General features: G+C 31.4%; 1 long non-coding RNA gene across 1 annotated transcript; it reads right to left on the reverse strand.

Moving 5' to 3' along the window:
- Positions 1-14918: 14918 nt before the first annotated feature.
- LOC127706113 (uncharacterized) lies at positions 14919-20345 on the reverse strand. Its single transcript, XR_007984227.1, has 4 exons — positions 20203-20345; positions 18588-18671; positions 17372-17468; positions 14919-15996 (listed from the first exon to the last, which is right to left on the reverse strand). It is a non-coding gene; the product is annotated as an uncharacterized LOC127706113 (long non-coding RNA).
- Positions 20346-21201: the final 856 nt, after the last annotated feature.

Here is a 21201-nt window from a genome sequence, read left to right on the forward strand (position 1 = left end):
CATCTGATCAGAAAAGCTACAGTCCCTGTAACGTAAAAGTTAACACTTTTTTCATTCGGGAATCGTACGTACAACGTTCGGGAATCGTTCGTATAGAGTTCGGTCATCGTTCGTACATCATTCGTATAGCGTCCGTACAACGTTCGTTCAGCGTTCGTTCATCGTTCGTTCATCTTATGGTAAATGTCATCGTTTAGGGTTTTGTATATCGTATGGTTTATGGTATCGTTAAGCGTTTTATTTGTCGTATGGTACATGGTATGGTTTAGCGTTCAGCGTTTCGTTTATCGTATGGTATATGATATCGTTAAGCGTTTCATCTATCGTATGGTATATCGTTTTGTTAAGCGTCTGATATATGTTAGGGTTTCATTTCAGAAAGATATTTCAATTATTATTTTGAGTTAAAATAATTTAATATAAAAAAGATGCGTGATTAAAAAAAAAACATTTATTAGTTTGGATTTATTGAAAGTTGGTTGCGTACTGTATATATATACCAAACAACCAAACGGATGCCCCCCCTTTGGCAAGTTTAGTTTTTTTTTACCGCCAGCCGTAAGAACACCTTTTATTTATATCCTTTGGACTATATTAGATTTGAAAGATTGGATTGGAAACATTTCACTTGTTAATTATATATATATTTTATTATATATTTTGTTTCATACCAATTGTTTCATACGTTTAGCAATGCAATAAACTTACTTTAAATGTACTATAACTTAATGTAGATTTCAAACTGTATACCATTTCTTACCGATAGAAAAAAAAAATCTGCAACTTAAATCATTATGGAATACCCTGCTATATAAAACGAAGGGGGAAATATTTCCTTCCATCACATTTTGACATGAATACACTGTAACATGAGACCAAATACCACGAAATAAGTCTCTCTCTTTCTCTCTCTCTCCTCCACCAAATATTTCCTTGAAACAGTAAGTTATATATATAATGTTCTATAAATGAGGCTTTATATGAGATACACGTTTTATATCTAAATGTATTTAAAAAAAGACGAGACATCCATGGTATTTGTTCCCCTCAATGTCAGAGTCTGATATAAACCGAAAATTGCCAGGGATATATATGAATTCGTTGAAGACTTCTATGGTACCAGCGTCGCTTGTGATTCCTGCTGTCGGTGTTAAAATTGTTATTTTGACTGTAAAAAGTGCTTAAGTCCATGTATGCGTAAAATACAGAATTAAAAAAAATAAATCTACCGTTTTTTATATTTCTTTGTTTTAGAGGTAAGCTTCTGGCCAAGTTTCACCAATTTTAACGCAAATCGTTTACCTTAAATAACCAATCAATTTTATTCTAAAAGTTGTTGATTTGTTCTTTGTGCGAAAACATGAAATATTTGTCACTGGACGTTATGCATGCAATCGATGATCAAATACAAATCTACAGTATTTATAAACATACTGCAATTGTATATATGAAAGAGACTAAATAATATGATTTTTTACGCATATTTGAAGGATCGAAATAATCAGTTCTACAAATGGTTGTTATTGAAAGACTTAAAATTTTACAAATATCACATGCCTCTATGAAATTTCATATCGACGCACCAAACTATTTTCTTTAATCGTGCATAGCTCATTTTCCGATTCGCTTAAGGTTTTTAACGATCTTCTTACTTGTTCATTACATTCTAAAATTAAAATCCTACACAAATGCCAAAACTTTTATTCTCAGGCTAGACAGCGTAAAAGATGAATACTGATTTGTTAGTGTACACACGGTGTTTTGAAGGCCGATATCCAATTTCGCTGAAAAAGAATTAATTTCCGCCGCAACTTAATTACGCCAATTCTTTTTTTTTTCCATCACTTTATATAAAAAAATGCAGCATTCATTCGCGCCAATAAAACAAGCATTTAATTGCGCAAATGTTATAGACTTATTTGCAAATTGTTGTTCTTAGTGCACTGAGGAGGTCCTTTGCGGTATTTATACGGACAAGTAGAAATACCGCAAAGGGCCTCCTGAGTGCAATAAGAACAAAATATTGCACTAAGGACCTGATGGAATGATAGAATTGACACAAAAAACAGGGCATATAGAAGGAGACTTTCTAAAAGTACATAATTTCAAATTTTATAATCATATCTTTAGTAATTAAAAAAGCAATTTTATGTTTTATCGACACGCGCCACCACCCCCCGTTGATTGTCACCTGTGTAATCGATAGAAATTCATGTTCGTTCAACCTTGACCCGTTTTGAATCCGCTTGTATTTAACATGTTTATGATATTTCAATTTTCTCTGATTTTTTTCGTCTGTTTGTTACTGTCGTATTTCTTTTGTTTTTCTGTCTGTTATAATTTTTTTTAGTTCAATGTAATAATGTATGTTCTACTATTTTTTTTTTTTTTTGTTTTTTCCTTTTAATTTCTCTCGCTTGTTTGTAAACTTCACTTTTTTCATAGTTCTCTAGTATTTCTTTATTAAAAAAATATTTTAGAATGTATAAACTTGTTTACCAGCACATTAGATACACATGTTTAAAGTATAACAGTTTATTACATTTTTGTCGAGTCTGCGACTTTTGTCGCAAAAGCGGAACATGGCGATCGGCGTCGGCTAGCAAAATCCACATATTCACTCTGTGGTTAAAGTTTTTGAAATTTTAATTACTTTCTTAAACTATCCAATGATTTCTACCAACAGAAGAATGTTTATGATCATAAGATAGTATCCAGAAGTAAATTTTGGAAGAAAAAAATCCTGATTATCTGTGTTTTACTTACATGTATAATGGACCTAGCTTTTCTCTGAGTTAACATTACATTCATTCTGTGGTTAAAGTTTTTGAAATTTACATAACTTTCTTAAAATATCCCAAATTTCTACCAAACTTGGATAAAAGCTTGTTTATGATCACAAGAAAGTATCCAGAAATAAATTTTGTAGAATAAATCGTATTTTATTTATAAATGGACTTAGTTTATCTGACAGCTAACATTTATTTAGTTTCACTCTGTGGTTAAAAGTTTTAAATTTTTTAAAAACTTTTCTTAAACTATCCTGGCCTGATTTGTACCAGTGGCACGTGCTGATTACAAAGTCATTTAACTTCAAAATAATAAAATCTATTGACACCAAACTTTATATCCATATTCTTTGTGATCTTAAAACACCGTTTTAGTGTCCTTAGTCCATACACGTTGGTCTGAGTGCACTAAGAAGTCCTTTGCGGTATTTCTGCACACCGTTTTGATGGATTCCCTCCTCCTACATGTATTTACGGGCTAGTATTATATGTCTCTGATGCATGTATGTGATCTTATTCATAATTTAAAATGACTGTGCACGAGTCATCTGTAAACAGCCTTGCAAAGTATGATTTAACAGCGCGCATTATGTTTCCATCTAATCTGGCGGAATTTATAATCTTCACAACCACGACAGGTTTCGGGCTCTCTATCAGACCTCATCTTTTTAAAAAAAAATCAGACATCCTTTGAATTGGGTATTCTAATGTTACGTGTAAATAGATTAATCATTTAGAGGTAAATATGGCACAATTAAGTTCCATTTATTGGTGCAATTCATATTATAAGAAAAGAAGAGACGGGCGAGATTCAAACCTTTTCAATATGATGGTAGTTGGTACAAATTACACTTAACCGTTCTGACAAACCAGTAAATTCTTCGCCCGGGGATATGCATTTGACATAAATCTTCCTTCAGTAACTTTACAATACACGGTCGTGTCATTTCCGTATATTGTACATGTAGATAGTACGTGTGATACATGTATACATTGTATACACTAGAAATACCCATTCAAGTGAATTTGATCTTTTAAAAGAACTCCATATCGGGTAACATTAAATATACATAAACATAAAATTACAATTAAAAAAAAATGATAATAATAAGTTCAAAAGGTGCTTTATTAAATGCACCTAGGTACAATTACTTATTTTTTTCTGATTGACTTATTCGTAAATCGAAAAACGCACAAACCTAAATAGAATCATATGGTATATGAATGATTTCTCCAACTCAAAACTATTTATAGCTGCCTCTTAAATTTTATTTTTCTCGTTGGGTTGCTTTTCCATTAATTGACGTTTACGCCATATTCTTTTTTTCGGTATTTGTAAAAAGCCGCGCATCGATCAATTTCACAAAAAATCTAATACTCGTTAGTCATGAACATTGAATTTGAACTTGCTATCAAATTTTCGTATACGTACAAAGATAAAATAAATGAAACACTTTTAAGCTGTTTAAATCATGCAGTGAATTTGAAAATATGGTTTAAAAAAAACGGCTGTTTCTGTTTAATACTTTTCTGTCCCTTTTCTTAATGGTGTCTTCCTCTTATTCCCACTTTTTAAAAATCACTATTCCTCCTATTCCCACATGCAAAGAACAATAGATGTTTTGATAACTAATTTGTTTTTATAACAATCAAGGTTAATAAAAAAATGCACTTAAGATTTACCTGTATTTTTGAAAGAAAACATATTTCTTACACTTTCAGTATATTATTTAAAAGAACAAGAATGTGTCCAAAGTACACGGATGCCCCATCCGCACTATCATTTTCTATGTTCAGTGGACCGTGAAAATGGGAAAAAATCTCTAATTTGGCATTAAAATTAGAAAGATCATATCATAGGAAACATGTGTATTAAGTTTCAAGTTGATTGGACTTCAACTTCATCAAAAACTACCTCGACCAAAAACTTTAACCTGGACAAAAAACTTTAACCTGAAGCGGGACAGACGAACGGACGGACGGACGAACGGACGCACAGACCAGAAAACATAATGCCTATAAATGGGGCATAAAAATCATTTGTTAGATGTTTTTTCTTCATCAAAGGATAAAATTCACCTAAGATTTACCTGTATTTTTGAAAGAACATATTTCTTACACTTTCAGTATATTATTTAAAAGAAAAATCATTTGTAAGATGCTTTTTCTTCATCAAAGGATATGTCAGATAACCAGAAGTAATATAAGATTGAAAAATCATTGAATTTGTAAACCTAAAAAAATGTCATCCAAACAAATAAATAGATGATAGATAATTTTAAAACAAACTTTTCCATCTTGCTAGATTTCCATGTACAACAAACGCAAAACGAACCTAGTACCAGTTTGATAAAAACGTTGATGAAATCAACAATGTGGGTTTTTGGGCACGTGCTACCAAAGGTTGCACATTTTTGCTAACAGACGACAACAACCTAATTGTCAGTGCTCAAAAGAATCTTACACATTATAAATCATTGGAATTGTTAAAGGTATATGAACATTGAGCGGATAATAGTTTTAGACGTTATAAAGCATGTACAAATTCAAATATTAGTTTGAATCGTGTAATATTAACATTCTTAAAACTACAGTGCTAGCTAAAAATGAATATAAACTCCTTAACCGATTTTAAAAATAAATGGTCGGATGATCTCCATCCAGTTTCTGCAAGACGTAGTGGTGGTAACAAATTAAGGACATATATAGAGCATTCAAATCCGAAATTAATAGTGAACTATTTAAAAACACTGTTATCTCCTGCTCAATATACATTTGCCAATGCATGAACGGACTTGCTTTATATGTGATAGTAAGATGGAAACTGAGGGACATGAACTACTTGAATGTCCGCTTTATTGTGATTTAAGGAACGAACTTTATGAACACATGATCAGTGAATATGAGATATTCAACATATTTACGATATATACAGAAGAAGACATTTTTTATTTCGATAATTTTTAGACTGTAAAGTTTTCAATTCTTTTCTTCTCATAATTCTTTTAAGATTATGTTGTTATGATAATATATGTAAATATTATAAATGTGTTACAGTATATAAATGGTGACACGCCAATAAACTATCATTAAAATTTTTATCTGTTTATCTATCTATAAAAGAAATAAAATAATTTACTATATTTGTTTCTATTTTTTTCATATTTATCTAAATTAAAAACACAGAATTCATACACGCACACATATTACCTATTACCTAGCCAAAATAACACTGGTCATTTAAAGTTATAATTAAACAATGTTTATACAGTATAATCCTTTGTTTGCACAAGTTTTCCTCCTATTCCCACATGAAATTTTAACTTTTCTTACCAGATTTATTAAAAGTGGGAATAGGAGGAATGAACCAAAATTTTAAACTTTTTGTTTTTCGATGCGAAAATAAAATGGCCCTAAAGCTAAAAGTCATCGTCAGATGTATAATGGAAGGTGATAAACACATTAGAATGTACACCATCTGTTGGTTCTTTTTACCTGGACACAGATCTTATTACGTAATAAGTACGAATGTAAAATTATCGATTTGGTATATTCAGTCGAATATATACGGTATCTCTGAACTGGGGTTTTTAAGATATTTTGATCTGACAATGTATGCAAATTTATTTGTGCTTTATGTAAAAAAAATGCATCTAACCATTTTATTTTCAAAACATCTTTAAAATGTGTTGACTTTGAGCATATATATATTTTCAAACCGAAGACAAATCACTGATTTCCAATTATAGACCAATCTCATTATTATCAGCAGTGGGGAAAGTATTTGAAAAAAAATGTATCTAAAAATGTATTTAATCACTTAATTAGTTATATTTCAAATATACAAGAAAGAGTTTTTGTTTCAAGTTCATATTCGCCTTTTCAGAATACAAATGCAGGAGTTCCACAAGGCTTTGTATAAGGTTCCCTACTATTCCTTATTCATGTAAATGACATAGCTGGTAATTTGATAAGTCAAACTCGATTGTGTGCTGATGAAACATCACTTTCTAATTTAAGTATTATAGTCCTTACACAATAGAGAATGTCTTTAATAGCGATTTAGAACAAATTTCAGCAAGGTCTAAAGATTGGCTTATTGATTTTAATCCTAACAAGACAATTACTATGCTATTCTCCTATAATTCTTCCCCAGATGATATTAAAATAGAACTTCAAAATCAAGTAGTAGAATTGTCTCCTGTCATAAGGACTTAGGGATTACTTTTGATTCCAATGGTAAATTCTATACACATATAGAACACGTTTTAAATTGTGCAAGCACAATATTAAATTTCTAAAAAGAATTGAAATGTGTATTGACTCGAAATTATCTGATTCGTATAAACTTAACACTTATAAGACCAATTATGGAATATGCACGTAGGTTATGGGATGGTTGTACTCAACAAGATTCCAACAATCTAGAACATGACGTTTAGTTGGAAGCAGGAAGATTAGTAACTGGGTTGCCCGTGTTTGCTAGTCCGGAAGTTATATATTTTCAGTGGTACAGGCCGACATTTTCTAGTGGACAGAAGAAAATGCAGAAAGCTCAATATGTTCTATTCTTCACATAAAAAGGGACTGCCTCTACGATTGAATGCCACTTTTATTTCAGTTATAAATAGATATAACCAGAAAATCCTTTTTTTTCAACTACTACTATCGATTGAAGTAGCATAAACCCCGACATATGTACGTCCAGAAATATGATTTATATTTATCTAACTTGATACAGACACAATTGCACGCCAATCTTTAATATTAAGGACAGTTGATTGGATAAAAGTGATGGATTGCTACGCCTTTATTAAAACTGAGGTCCTATGAACTGACTTCAGATAGCTCCCAGTATTCCGGCGAATTTGATTAAAAAAAAATTAGTGATATTTCGTATTGTTTCAATATTAAAAGTGCTGAGAAACGTAGTTGAATTTTAGATTAAATTTGGGGAGTCGTGTACATCCCCATTTTTTAAAGTTATGCAACACGAAGAAATACAAAATTTAAGAGTTGCAAATATTTAACAAATTAAAATTATGATACAGAATGATTTTTATTTATTTTTTTTTCTCAACAGTGTTTGCTGAAGCATTCCCCCCCCCCCCCCCCCCCCGAATCTGGCTAAAAGTTTGGTCATATATTCCAGAGTTAGTTTAATACGTGTAAATCCCGAATTCACACATATAATAATGCCACAACCCGACGTTCGAAAAAGTTCAGTTTAATTTTCAGAAATTGAAATCAAACACAACGTTTTATACAAATTCGTCTTCAGATACGTAAATAATATAGGTTATTAGCTGACCTGATTTGTGATAGAAAATATCCAATGAAATGCATAAAATATCTAATGCCATAGGTCACGAGTGGACTGTCTCATTTATAGGGATGCCCATGTGGCACATCAAAGATGAGATTGATTTATCCATTGCACTTTAGAATTGCAAAAAATCTTAAATTCTCTTGAATAAACTGACCTGTTATCTTGTCGACTTTAAAGCCAACATACAGATGGCCGTTATATCCTGAGAAGAGACCTCGATGAATGATTTGAAAGTTAAACAAATTTTAGTTTTCACGGGAACGAATATTTTGTAAAACTGTTGTAATGATCAGATCATCAATGACGCGTGATAGGATGGAAACATGATGTCCTGCATTTTTCTTTAAATGTAAACTCAATGTAAATGTAGTCCTGCTTTTTTATTTTACACTCTATTCGTTCTTTTCTTTCCTGCCTTTCTTGGTTATTAATTTATCCTGACTTGTTTTACATAAGTCATCATGCCTTTTTCTTTTTGGCAAGATGCCCATCCTGCCCTTTTTCCCCTCTAAACTCCTGTCTTGCCTTTTTTTCAAATTTCATACTTCTTCGTGCATATGACTTTATATTCGATTAAGTAATTTCAAAAGGGATAAGAAATGTCTTAATTGATAAGTTCTACATTGCATTTAAAAAATCCATTGAAAGAATATTGTATAATTAGAAATCATTGTCCGCTGTTGGAAGTCCAGTTTCGCCATTTTTCGTGCTTGTCATGAGACGATAATTCAGGGGTTTCGATTGTTAAACTCATTAAATCAAATAACGAACATATTCCATCTCAACATGAGAAAGAGTGGCTCATTTACCTCTGTCAATGTTTATCGTTTATAGGATGTTGTACTTTCAATGCTATTTATAAACGCAAAGTAATATTTTAAATGTTTGGTATATAAATTTTAGATTATTCATCTTAAAAAATATTCAGAAAATAATGGAAAGAATCATGATATAAATTTAAAGAAAAGAAGAAAACACATCTTTTATCAAAATTGAAATTCCAACTGATTAAAAGTCGTATTGACCTCTAAAATTCTATACACAGAACATAAGTGCTAATAGTATCTCAAAACTTCCAAATATAGCCCGTTTTATAAACGTGCACTGGCCATAATTGTTTTATTTCAACCGTTTCTGAACTATTCTTGAAGATTACGAATCCGTGGCTTCATTGCACATTAAACGCAAAATACATTTTTTTTTTATTTATTAAGAAAAATAAAATACACTGTCACAATTACTTGTGTGTAAAATAATTTCAATGGAAGCTTTATGAAGGTATTTGATAGGACGTACGCCAATTCATGAAGGCGTGACAAATTGTCACGAATGTCCAATCAGGTTTTTCTGTTGTTCAAAACTTGACGTGCGGTGATGTTTGAACAGTGTTGAGTTTATTTTAAATTTGTCATTTCGGAGCCTTTAATATCGAAGTATGCTGTATGGATTTTGCTCACTGTTGAAGGCCGTACAGTGACCTTTAATTTGTCATTTCTACGTTATTCAGTCTCTGGTTAAATGATATCATTAGCCATTATCCCATCATAGATGATCAGGTGTGATATAAAAAAGAAAACCACATTATCGTATCTCTGATATATATCTATTAAATATAATACAGAAAACTTTAGTAAGATTGAGTACAACAAAAGCTTTGCCTTATTAAATCCTTGATGCTGTCTCCTTCAGACTGTCAAACACCGTTACCCTAATTGTTAACGTGGTTTTATATGTGTTAAATTGCTGTAGACAATAGTAAACTGAGTATAATAATTTATTCGCAGTACGCACTTCCTAATTTAGTTGTGGTGATATAAATCTTAATATCATTGATACACAGTTGAGAAATATTGTGCAGTTCTTCAAAAGCAGATTTAAACCTTATTAATATTAAACCAAATTCCGCATGCAGCTGTGGCCATCCTATTGAGGATAGTATTCACTATTTTTTAAGTGCCCTTTTATCAACAAAGCAAGAGAAATATTGTTTTCAAAATTAGAAAGATCTACTATATCCATTTTGCTTCTATTTGCTGGTGACGTTGACCTTTCATTTCATCAAAACAAAGAAATGTTTGAGTCTGTACAATCATATATCAGAAATACACAACGATTTAGAACATTCAATTAAAATTCGGAATTCCTACTTCCCAACTCTTCACTCAGGTCCAGTTTTATATATTACTCTATATTATATTATACTTTTTGTTTTTGAGACAAGGCCATATTTTGTCAAAAGAGAAGCACAATTACCCCAAAGCGAATTGCGAAAAGTGGTTTCGTATTTCGTTATAGAAAAAAACATACTAGTAGTTTATGTAAAGACACGACTCTCGTACGGTGTGGCATTAATATCCTTTTAATAAATTGGTGCAATTGGATGCAAAAAATAATGACCATAAAATGTCAGGTTTGCGAGATCAGAGAGTAACCTAACAACTAAACAATTGAAAATCTAGGGATCAATATTTAACATTCGTCAGCAATGATCAATTTTCATAAATAAAACATGATTTAGTCGAATACTTTGCGAGTAAAGAAAAAGTGACTACCATAGATTTGTTATTAACCCCAAATGCTTGATGGATACAAATCAGTATTCAGGAGTTAACCTTTTTGCATTAATCCACATTACAACAGAAGTTGGAAAATATGGCCTGGAAATATTTCTAGGACATTGTTGTTTTCCTGTTCTATGTAGCTTTCTTACTGGCCAACATGGTGATAGATTTTATAGATGTTGTCAGGCACCGACCATTGAAAACAATCGATCTGTTTAAAATAAGAAATGAAAACAACTGTTTTGTGTTATTTTTTATTTTTTGGCAAATAAGAAAAATGGCCGTTTGATTTAATATTGTTTAAAATTATTTTGAAATAGATTTATGAAAATAATTTATTTACATGTGAAAAGGCTAGACTTTGTGGCGTAGGGATGTGATTGGGTGGTTTTGTTTACAATTTTCCCCATTATTTCTGCAGTGACAATCTGCAATAATTATTGTTTTATCATGTTGTTTGATTTACACATTATAACAAAACTGAGAATATGACGGATGAATTTATAGTTATCTGTTTGATATCCAGTGGCAACTGTGAGATGTATTATTAGAAGGACATTTAAAATGTTATAAATATGAACAAGGACATCCTTTGTTATGCAAACATGTGTATCACGGCACAAGCGATGAACTATAGACCGTGTGTACATGTATCATATGTATATTTAGGGTGGGGTTGCTCCGAATAAATTAGGTATAATAGATAGTTGTAGGGGAATAAAGAAAAAAAAAATAAAATTAGAGTATAACGGGAAAAATAAAGGAGAGAGGAAAATGGTATAAGAAAATTAGCGAATAGAGGGTCTAGTTTTTTTGCCGGACAATTGTTGATGATTGTTTAAAGTCAAGTGCATTTATAGTCAAAATAATACATAATCGTGTGTACATTGGTTGGGATTTTTTGTTTAGGGTTGATGAGGCACATAGCGAGTAATTGTTCTTATTTGAATATTTGATTCTTTCAACTGATTTGATAAATGAATAAAAACAATCTATAATCTATAATCTAAAAAAAATGGTTTAATTACGATATATAGATAAAACTGGGTAGCGTTCAATATCGGAGCGGCTACGTAGTGCTACGTAGATTTGTGACTATTGAACGTGTATTTAGAGGCTTTTTAGCCTAGCTGCTACATAGATATTGATAGCAGCTACATAGCCGCCACTACGTAGCCGCTACGATATTGAACTCGACCCTGCTATTCAGTCGATTTTAAAATACATGCGATAAAAGAGAATACATACAAATATTTAACAAACCTTTGGACAAAAGGTCAACCTTAAGACCCCGAATATACTTTTGTAAGAACATAAGATTAATTCCGAATTCCATCTAAAAAAAATTGTTCATTTAGGTTAATAAAAATGTTAATACCTTAGGCTATTTTCAAAAAATGTTGACTGAATACCCTGCAGACTGCAGTTTACTCACACATTCACCAAGTACGTATTTCTACGGCTAACAAAATTCATAATCGTATCTTTTAATTCGTTTAAATTTAATTCAGTGTTTTTTTTTTCAAACTTTTTATGTAAATAGGTTTGGATCAACATCGAGTCAGATCAAATTATAATTTATTAAATTATTAATTAAAAACTGAAACATTTTTACGCCTATTATCACCTATATAAAAAGATTTAACAGAACACCATTCATATTTATATTTAAAAAAACAAACACACATATACGCTAAACGAAACTATGCACGCCAAGAAACGATGTACGCTATACGATACGATATACGCTTAACGAAACGATGTACGCTAAACGATACGGTATACGCTTTATGAAACGATGTACGGAAAAACATACGATGTACGCAAAAACATACGATGTACGCAAAAACATACGATGTACGATAAAAGGGTGCTTATTTTATCGTTTATGGTATGGTTTATGGTACATGGTTTCGTTCGTACATCATTCGTTCAGCGTCCGTACAACGTTCGGTCACCGTTTCGTTTGCATTCGTACACCGTTCGGGAAGCGTACGTACATCGTTCGGGCATCGTCCGTACATGATTCGGGCATCGTTCGTATTGTTAACTTTTACGTTACACGGACTGTAAGAAGGCAATTAAGAATGCTTTATACCGATTTAAATATATAAACACTATATATTTGTATTGTCAAAATTGGATACTTATATATGTATCTCATTTACTGAACTAAAATATGAATGCATTAGTTCATTGTCAAGATGACTTTGTAACCTTTCTTAATTCTTTGATCATCACATTACATTATGGACCAAAGGTTTATCTATTCCCAGATAAAACCCAATTTCTTATTGATACTATTCTTAAATGTTACACATTATGTTACACTACTGACTCAGTTTAGGATAAAGGTTGGCGCCTGTTAAAGAAGTTTAAACCCTCTGCATTTTTAAGCACCTGTCCTAAGTCAGGAGCCTGTTGTACAGTGGTTGTCGTTTGTTGGTGTGGTTCATAAGTGTTTCTCGTTTCTCGTTTTTCAAATAGATGAGACAGTTGGCTTTCCTGTTTGAATTGTTTTGCACTAGTCATTTTGGGCCCCTTTATAGCTTGCTGTTTGGTGTGAGCCAAGGCTCCGTGTTAAGGGCTGTACTTTGACCTATAATTGTTAACATTTTAAACATTGTGACCTAGATGGAGAGTTGTCTCATACCACATCTTCTTATTTATATTTAAGAAATTTTAACACAATCAAGCTGTTTCCTTCAATGTTTATGTAGTACATAACATTACTTAAGATATTTTCTATTTTTCATTTATATGTATATTAAAGATCCTTAAGTATTTTCAAGTATATTATGTCATTCATTCTGTTTTAAAAGCTGGAAATACAGTATTGTAATTTGTCAGGGAAACTGATGGAACAAAAGGCAGCTTTGAGGCAAAAATAAAGTCGACCGTTTAATTTTGTCAGGTTTTGTGGACCTTCTTCTTTTCAGTATTTCTATTTATTCATTGTTTCTAATTATAATAAAATTAGGACACCTATTTGACTGTTCGAAAGTAATCTTTGAAAGAATTTTGTAGTTTTAAAGGTAGATAGATAGATAATGTCATAAGTAATAAAAGTGTGAATTTTCTCCTCACTACTACAGGAAAAAGAGAGGCGAAAGATACCAAATGGACATTCAAACTCATAAATCAAAGATACACTGCCAACGCCATGACTAAAAAGGAAAAAATCAAAAGACAAACAAACAAACTAACAAACTAACAAGCAGACAAACAACAGTACACAAAAAACCAATATAGAAAACAAAAAAACTGAGAAACACGAATCCAACCAAGATGGAATGATATCAGGTGCTCCGGAAGGGTAAGCAGATCCTGCTCCACATGTGGCAGCCGTCGTGTTGCTCATGTCAGTACAAACCTGGTGATAAGTTTAATCGGTGGGTCACATTCGTAGAAAAGGGGACGGCATAGTATCATCTGTGAATTAGATATTCCATAACGGTCGACCAACTTGAGATGCCGGCCGTAACATTTACGAAGGGATGATTTCAACTTCATTAATTGGATCTCTTGGTTCAATAGCTTCCTTGTAAGCAGTAACCCATTATCAAAGAAATCATGATAGAAAATACAAGCCTTTTTTTGATTATCGTATCAACTGGAAGCTATATGATACGTATGCAGGCGCTGCTGGAATGAGGCTTCAGAGAAATGGAACGTTCACAATGGGGAAGCTGAAATCATTTCTGTTGTCGCAAAGTTTTGTATTCTACCGACCCTCATAGCCAATGTATAGAGGTAGGTCAAGATATAGGGCAGACTTAACTGTTTCATTAATCTCAAGTTCGATGGGATAGATGCGTTCAACATAGTCACCAGATTCCGAATTATTTAGTGAGAGAAGATAGGTAAAGTTGAAACCGCTTTTACTTGAATACCACCGCTAAGACAACAACAACGAAAAGATCGCCCTTTAAAGGTTTATGAATTATCATCAACAGTTTTAATTCTATCAAAATTTAAGTGGACTAAAAAGTTGCACCACCATTAACAACAAACATGAAAAAGTGTAACTGAAATGTTTCCAAAATGAATGATCAGCTTAATACAAAATAAGTATAACAGAGGTTCATTACCTCAACTGCATATGATCAGGGAGACGTCACGCAAGGGTATATCATAGTTTTATATGACAAATCCAAATAAAAATATGCAAACATAAATAATCGGCTATCAGGTTCTTTTCAGCTGGTCAGCAAATAAAGAAACAAAATACATTACAAAGTTGCTTTGCAAGTTTTATTATACCAATAAATAGTTTTATTCAATTTAAAATAAAGTTTGATGCAATATCAATAGGAAGTTTTATCTAATACCAATAGGTTGTTGTATTTATCAAAATATTAGTTTATGAAATTAAGGACGAGGTCGTGGGTGGCTCTGACTTGTCCTTATATACGTTTTTGTCTGTTTTGATATGACATACGTCGTCTGCTGGTGTGTATTGAAATAAAAAGGCGGACGGCTATAGCTAATGTTGTATTTGATTTCCGTTGATTGAAGAACAACCTGACAACGAAGCGATACGATCGGTTGAATGTATCAAAAATTTAAAAATTTGAATAGATTTACCTACATTAGTGCGACAAGAAAGATCCATTCTAAGTTTGACATTAAATGAGACTGCATATATACTGCATATGAATCAAAAAGGTTAATGTATTTGAGGTTGTTGTGGAACACTGATGGATTTTTATAATTTTGCATCATGTTCTATAATATAGGAAATTCGCACTTATTGAGACAAAACATTTGTTGGAACTGATGTTTTTGGTACTGCAGATTGCTATATATCTGCGTCGAAAAAATTAGGAGTAATTTGAACGAACTAACGCAAATCTTCAAAAAAAACTTTTTTTATTTACATTAAGCATCTGAGACTGCATTACTATTTCTTTTATTTTATATCTGTGCCTTACTCATTATTGAAATTTCGCGTCTGTCAATATAAGTAACAGGGATATTAAATCATTATATATAGACTAACCACAAATTAAATGAAGCATCAATATACATAGTTTGAAACATTTTAGTCATCTTTTCTTAAACGTCAACTATTTTCCTTTACTTTTATAAACGACGCATCATTGTTTAATTGTACACTTTAAACTGTCCTCTAGTAAGGTAGTTCACTTCCCAGTCTAGGCTAATAGATTCAGACTGCAATGTTTTATTTCCTTGCGAAACTCTGTTCGTTTGTCTTTTTATTTACAAATAAAAAAGGCTGACCATTTTTCAATTTCCTCAATTTTATATAGTGTGATAATCAGCATTATGCCATCTAATTTGACAGTTTGTACATCTGAAAATATAAATAAACCTATAAAGAAAAGCATTGACACAGGTATATTATGTTCAAGAGGAGAGTCTCCAGTCCTCTCTTTAGCTGTCTTTAATTTTTAGAGCGTTGCTTTTCATACTTTAATTTTAGTAATTTCGTCAGAATTTTACAAAATTCTTAAAATATATTGTTCTTTATAGTATTGTGCAAGCGATTGATTCTTTATATGCACAAACTTATCGTTTTGTATTGTGAATCTTGGGTACAATTATCCCCAGTGTATACTTTGTCATAATGACAAAATAATATAATTGACGTTAACATTTGAATGAATTTTCCTTCATTAGTGCGACAAGAAAGATCCATTCTAAGTTTGACAGTAATGAAACTGAACAATATTATGGTATTTCCCAAAGAGATTGAGGGAGCAGGATTGCTTATTTATACTAAAGGACGTACGTCCATGCAAATTCTGGTTAAATAAATAATATGTCATTAAATAAAAAAGAAGCTACTGATTTTACAACAATTTACCGACTAGTTTTTGAATACTTATCTAACTAATTATCTGGTATTCGAAGTGTTACGTTATAGTATTTTAAAATACGACTTTTAGAACAAAAGAAAATAATTACATAGCATACACATTTCTTACGATTCTGTTATTTTGATTGGCCAATGCACTCTAAATTTATATATCATTTCACGTTAAAAGGCATTATCTATGACTGCACTTGCTATATTATTAATGTTAATACAATGCACATAAAATCACAAAAAAAAACACCCTGATTTAACACGTAATTTTATAGCTGTGGTATCAAATGTAATAATAAGAATATACTGGTTCTTTTTGTTTTCTTATACAGTTGTAAAAGCGTTGAACGTAAGACTATTGTTGCTATGAAGCGCTTCCACGCTTAGTTCAAAATGGGATTCGATCGACGCTTTAAAACCCCAATACAATTTAAAAATATGTTACATTCATGTCTTAGATGAAATAAAACAAAATGCATAGAAGATAGTCCAGCACACTATCAATATATGGAAATTGGTGACACTTGCTTCTGAAGGCTTTTGTAAATTGGATGTTATGCATTGTGTTTTCGAAAACGATTATTGCTGAACATCAATCACAATTTTGACTATGTTTTGCTAAAAATGCATTGATAACTTCTGCAATATAATTTATGATTTAAAGTATGTATTTTCTAGAGAAAAATTGTGCAATAATGGTTTTTAGACATAACGAATTAGTTTGATATTTGTTTTTTTTTTTTTTATTTTAATAAACTTATGGTTTTTTCTAAAAGTTTTGTCGCAACTCCTTAGATTAAAGAATTCCATGTAATCTAAAACCAAACAAACACCTTCTTCCATGATATTCTGTACTTACTTTTGATTATCGAAGTGACGTAATGGACTTGTTTTCTAACATAATGATATAAACAGATAGTCTCACACTCCCTCTGTATCTTGTTGTCGGTCAACCGCTGAAAAAAAGCGGAAGATACACCATTCTATATTTAAGTAAAATTAAAAGACAAATTAACATTGTTGTCTATGCTTTTGTTTTGTATAAGAAAGGAGTGAAAGATATCAAAGAGACATTCAAAACTCAGGAAGAAAAACTCCGTGGTAATTATCGAAAGACGACCATTTCACACAATACGACATAGAAAACAAAAGACTGAACATCGCAAACCCTACCAAAACAAAGAGATTTCAGTTGACACATCATGTTGCTTATGGTAGATACACATTCGGTGATAAGTTTGATTCCGAGAGTGAGTACGTGCATTTAAAAAATCAATTATGACAGGATCATTTTACTTGTGATAATTTTATTAACACCTCTAATATACAGATAATGTATATCTGTTACATTGTTATGTAATTGAAAAAGTGCAGTACACACAGAACGTATAATTTGAACATGTTAAGAAAACATAATGATAGTAGCAAGTTCTGCCAACCGTATGATCTCAACCTTGCAATTTAAAAATTAACAAATATGGCATCAATTTGAGAATTTATGACGTGACAACCTCACTTATGTACGTTTATGAATGCATACAGCTACTAATGTTGCTACATATTTTCATATCCAGGGCTTGCTAATGCTTGGATTGTACGTACCTGATACATATAGAACAAAACACTTATTGCTTGACTTCATCACGGTAAATTATTAGGTGAGCCCAAAGGACGAACCAGATATTATATCATGAAAAAGGCCGTGTATCAAAACAAAAAGTCCTTTATTGGTTTAACATGTAATTAATAAAGAAAAATTACTTGAAAAAAGTGAAAATAACAAACGAACTACTTTATTGCGTCGAATCGCGAAAAAAATATACCTAACGTCAGTATGCATCACGTCATTCAGAATCTAGTCACAGTGTAGTACACATGGTGTACCTTTACCAGAAACATGGCGAAAAGAATGAAACTTGATAATTCTTTTAACGTTTCATTATTTCTTTATTTTGTGTAGGTTTCTTTCCCATAGCAGATTGTGATACGATCCGAATAATCATACATTAATTATAAAATACCACTTTAATAGAATATTTGATATTGTTTTAGTAGTTGTAAAATCTTTAACTTACTTGATCATAATCAGATTGACAATCTGTTTGAAAATCATATTTTTCTTTTCTTTGTAAGTTCTGTAATCATGTCGAAGGAAATTCCTGTGTAAAAACAAAACCACTATCAGTTATTCAAATTTGAACAACGAGTCTTTGACTGTTGTTTATCGTTTTCTTGCAAGATAATGTAATTTGTTTCACACTGAACAAGGAATATTGAACATTGAAGGCCCACAATATTCTGTTATTGTTCATATCTTTGTTCTTTTGTCGATGCGTAGTTCTGACATTGGCATTTATTCCAGGTCTCTATATTGTTATATTGTACTTCCAAAAGTATTATACTCGTATTGTTACTGATAACAAGATGTTTGCAATTTTATTTGGTATAACTTAATGCCCACTGATTTAATGCGTTAACCATGTAAACAAAACCATCCGTTAGCTGACTATGCGGTATGGGTTTAGTTAATTGTTAAAGACCATACGGTGACCTATTGTTGTTTACTTTTATGTTATTTGGTATATGGTGGATGTCCCATTGGCAACCATACCCCATTTTGTTATTTGTATCTATCAATTATAATATAATAATTTGGGCTAATTCCAAATGAGACAACAACCTAAGGAATCGCATCCATCTAGATGTTAAATCATTCATAAATCTATAGACGTTTTAATGTGTTTTCAGAATTTTCAAGCTTTAAATAAGTCAAAGATCGGACATTTACCATATCCAAATAAAAATTGTACCCTAAAGACGTGTCAGGCTAAGGACAGACACATGTACATACAGCGTTGTTATATTTTCTTCGATCTCAAACCTGCCGATTTTAATGTTGATTATTTTTTGTATTGTTATTAAATTTATTTTATCACATGTACAGAATTTCATCATGAGACATGACCCACTGAAGATGAACTTTTTATTTACAGAGTGTTTAGTAGTAAACTTTCTTTATTAGTAAACAAAAATCAAATCCATCTAGAAAATAATAGTTAACAGTTAATGTAAAAAAATAAATCATATTGAACTTATCCCCAGCGAAAATAGATTAATCAATTATGTTTTTGAAAAATAGTGTTTTCCAAATCAACTGAAATTCATTGTATACTGTATTCAAAACAAGACAACTCTAATAACATACACGATACAAATTTGTCATCACCAGATGCGCATTTTGACAATATATGTCTGTTCATCGATGCTCAAACTTATTGAATTAAAAAGGTTAAAGACAACCAAAACCAACCAATAATTCATGTTAGAATGTTGTCCATTAAAGATCAAAAGAAATAACTTTATCTTAAAAAAATAAAACTACCGTATCATTTTGAATGGCAATAAGAGTGTTATAATGTAAAACTAATTGTAAAATAAAAGTCTGCGTACTGTCATTTTATAACCAATATGCCCATTTCGATGCATTTTATAATAGCATTCATGCATAGGCGCAATGCATCTAATTCTAATTTTAAATAGTTGACGTATACGCGTTATATAAACTAACATACTATAAATTTCAATAAGATAAAGACAGTTATATGTATGCTCATGCTATATTATAAAGCAAAATGACAGGCTAATCAATTCGATCGTTATTGAAAACAAACTACTAGTATACGTACTCACCCCGTGTATTTTGAATCCAAGAGTCCTAACAACCATGTCGGAAACGATGATGCAAAGTCTAGATAATGAATAACAATGGATACAGTTACACGATTTTAGTATATTATTCTGAAAGCACCTGCACAGAACGTCAATGCAGAAGCATAAAAAAGAAAATGTAGTTTTGTTTAAATGAGAAATTTTGGATTGCTAATTATAAAATGGATACCAAACGGACTGGTTGAATAACGGTATAGTGCATGAACTAATTACCTTTATATATAGCAATAAAGATTGGAAATTCTAAAGGACCTTGCATTTGGTCTCTGGTGGAGAGTTTTCTCAATGGTAATTATATCACAACTTCTTATCTTAATATTGTAGGTCTTTGACATGCTTGTTTTGATATATAATTAACGTACTAATATCGATGCTTTTTTAAATAACGTATTTTTGTATCATTACAAGTAAATGAATTGTTATCAGCTAATGTTGATTGCTGCATTTTGACAAAAAGTCTACGGTGCAGGCAGCGTTTAATATGTCATTATAACTATTTCCGGGTGACTTGATTTCAATCAAGATGATGACTATGTGATATCTTTCACATAAGTTTATTTCTTCAAGTTTATATATGCGTGTATTACTTCATAAGTTATTTCTTTCTGAATAATTTTTCTTCTTGCTGCATGGATAAAAGTACATATATACTTTTAGTACAGTATAGTTTGCAATCGCAGGTAGGATGCGGTTAAAGTAATTCAATATTACTTCAAATTTCTTGATCAATTTTAGGTCGCAATTTGCCCATTTTTAGATCTGGTGTTTACTTCAAAATCTATGCATCTTCTTCTTGAGTCGTTCCTGTATTAAAGTCGATCCATTCATACTTTGGTGAGATGCGTTAAAATGAAATGAAAACCATTATTGATCTAACCTAATTAAATGTTTCATTTGTTTTGGCTGTGACTCTCGAAACTTCTAACTTTGAAAGAAAATACTCCTTAAACAATTATTCAA

The sequence above is a fragment of the Mytilus californianus genome, unplaced genomic scaffold (assembly GCF_021869535.1).
Source record: "Mytilus californianus isolate M0D057914Y unplaced genomic scaffold, xbMytCali1.0.p SCAF_6, whole genome shotgun sequence".
Taxonomy (NCBI): domain Eukaryota; kingdom Metazoa; phylum Mollusca; class Bivalvia; order Mytilida; family Mytilidae; genus Mytilus; species Mytilus californianus.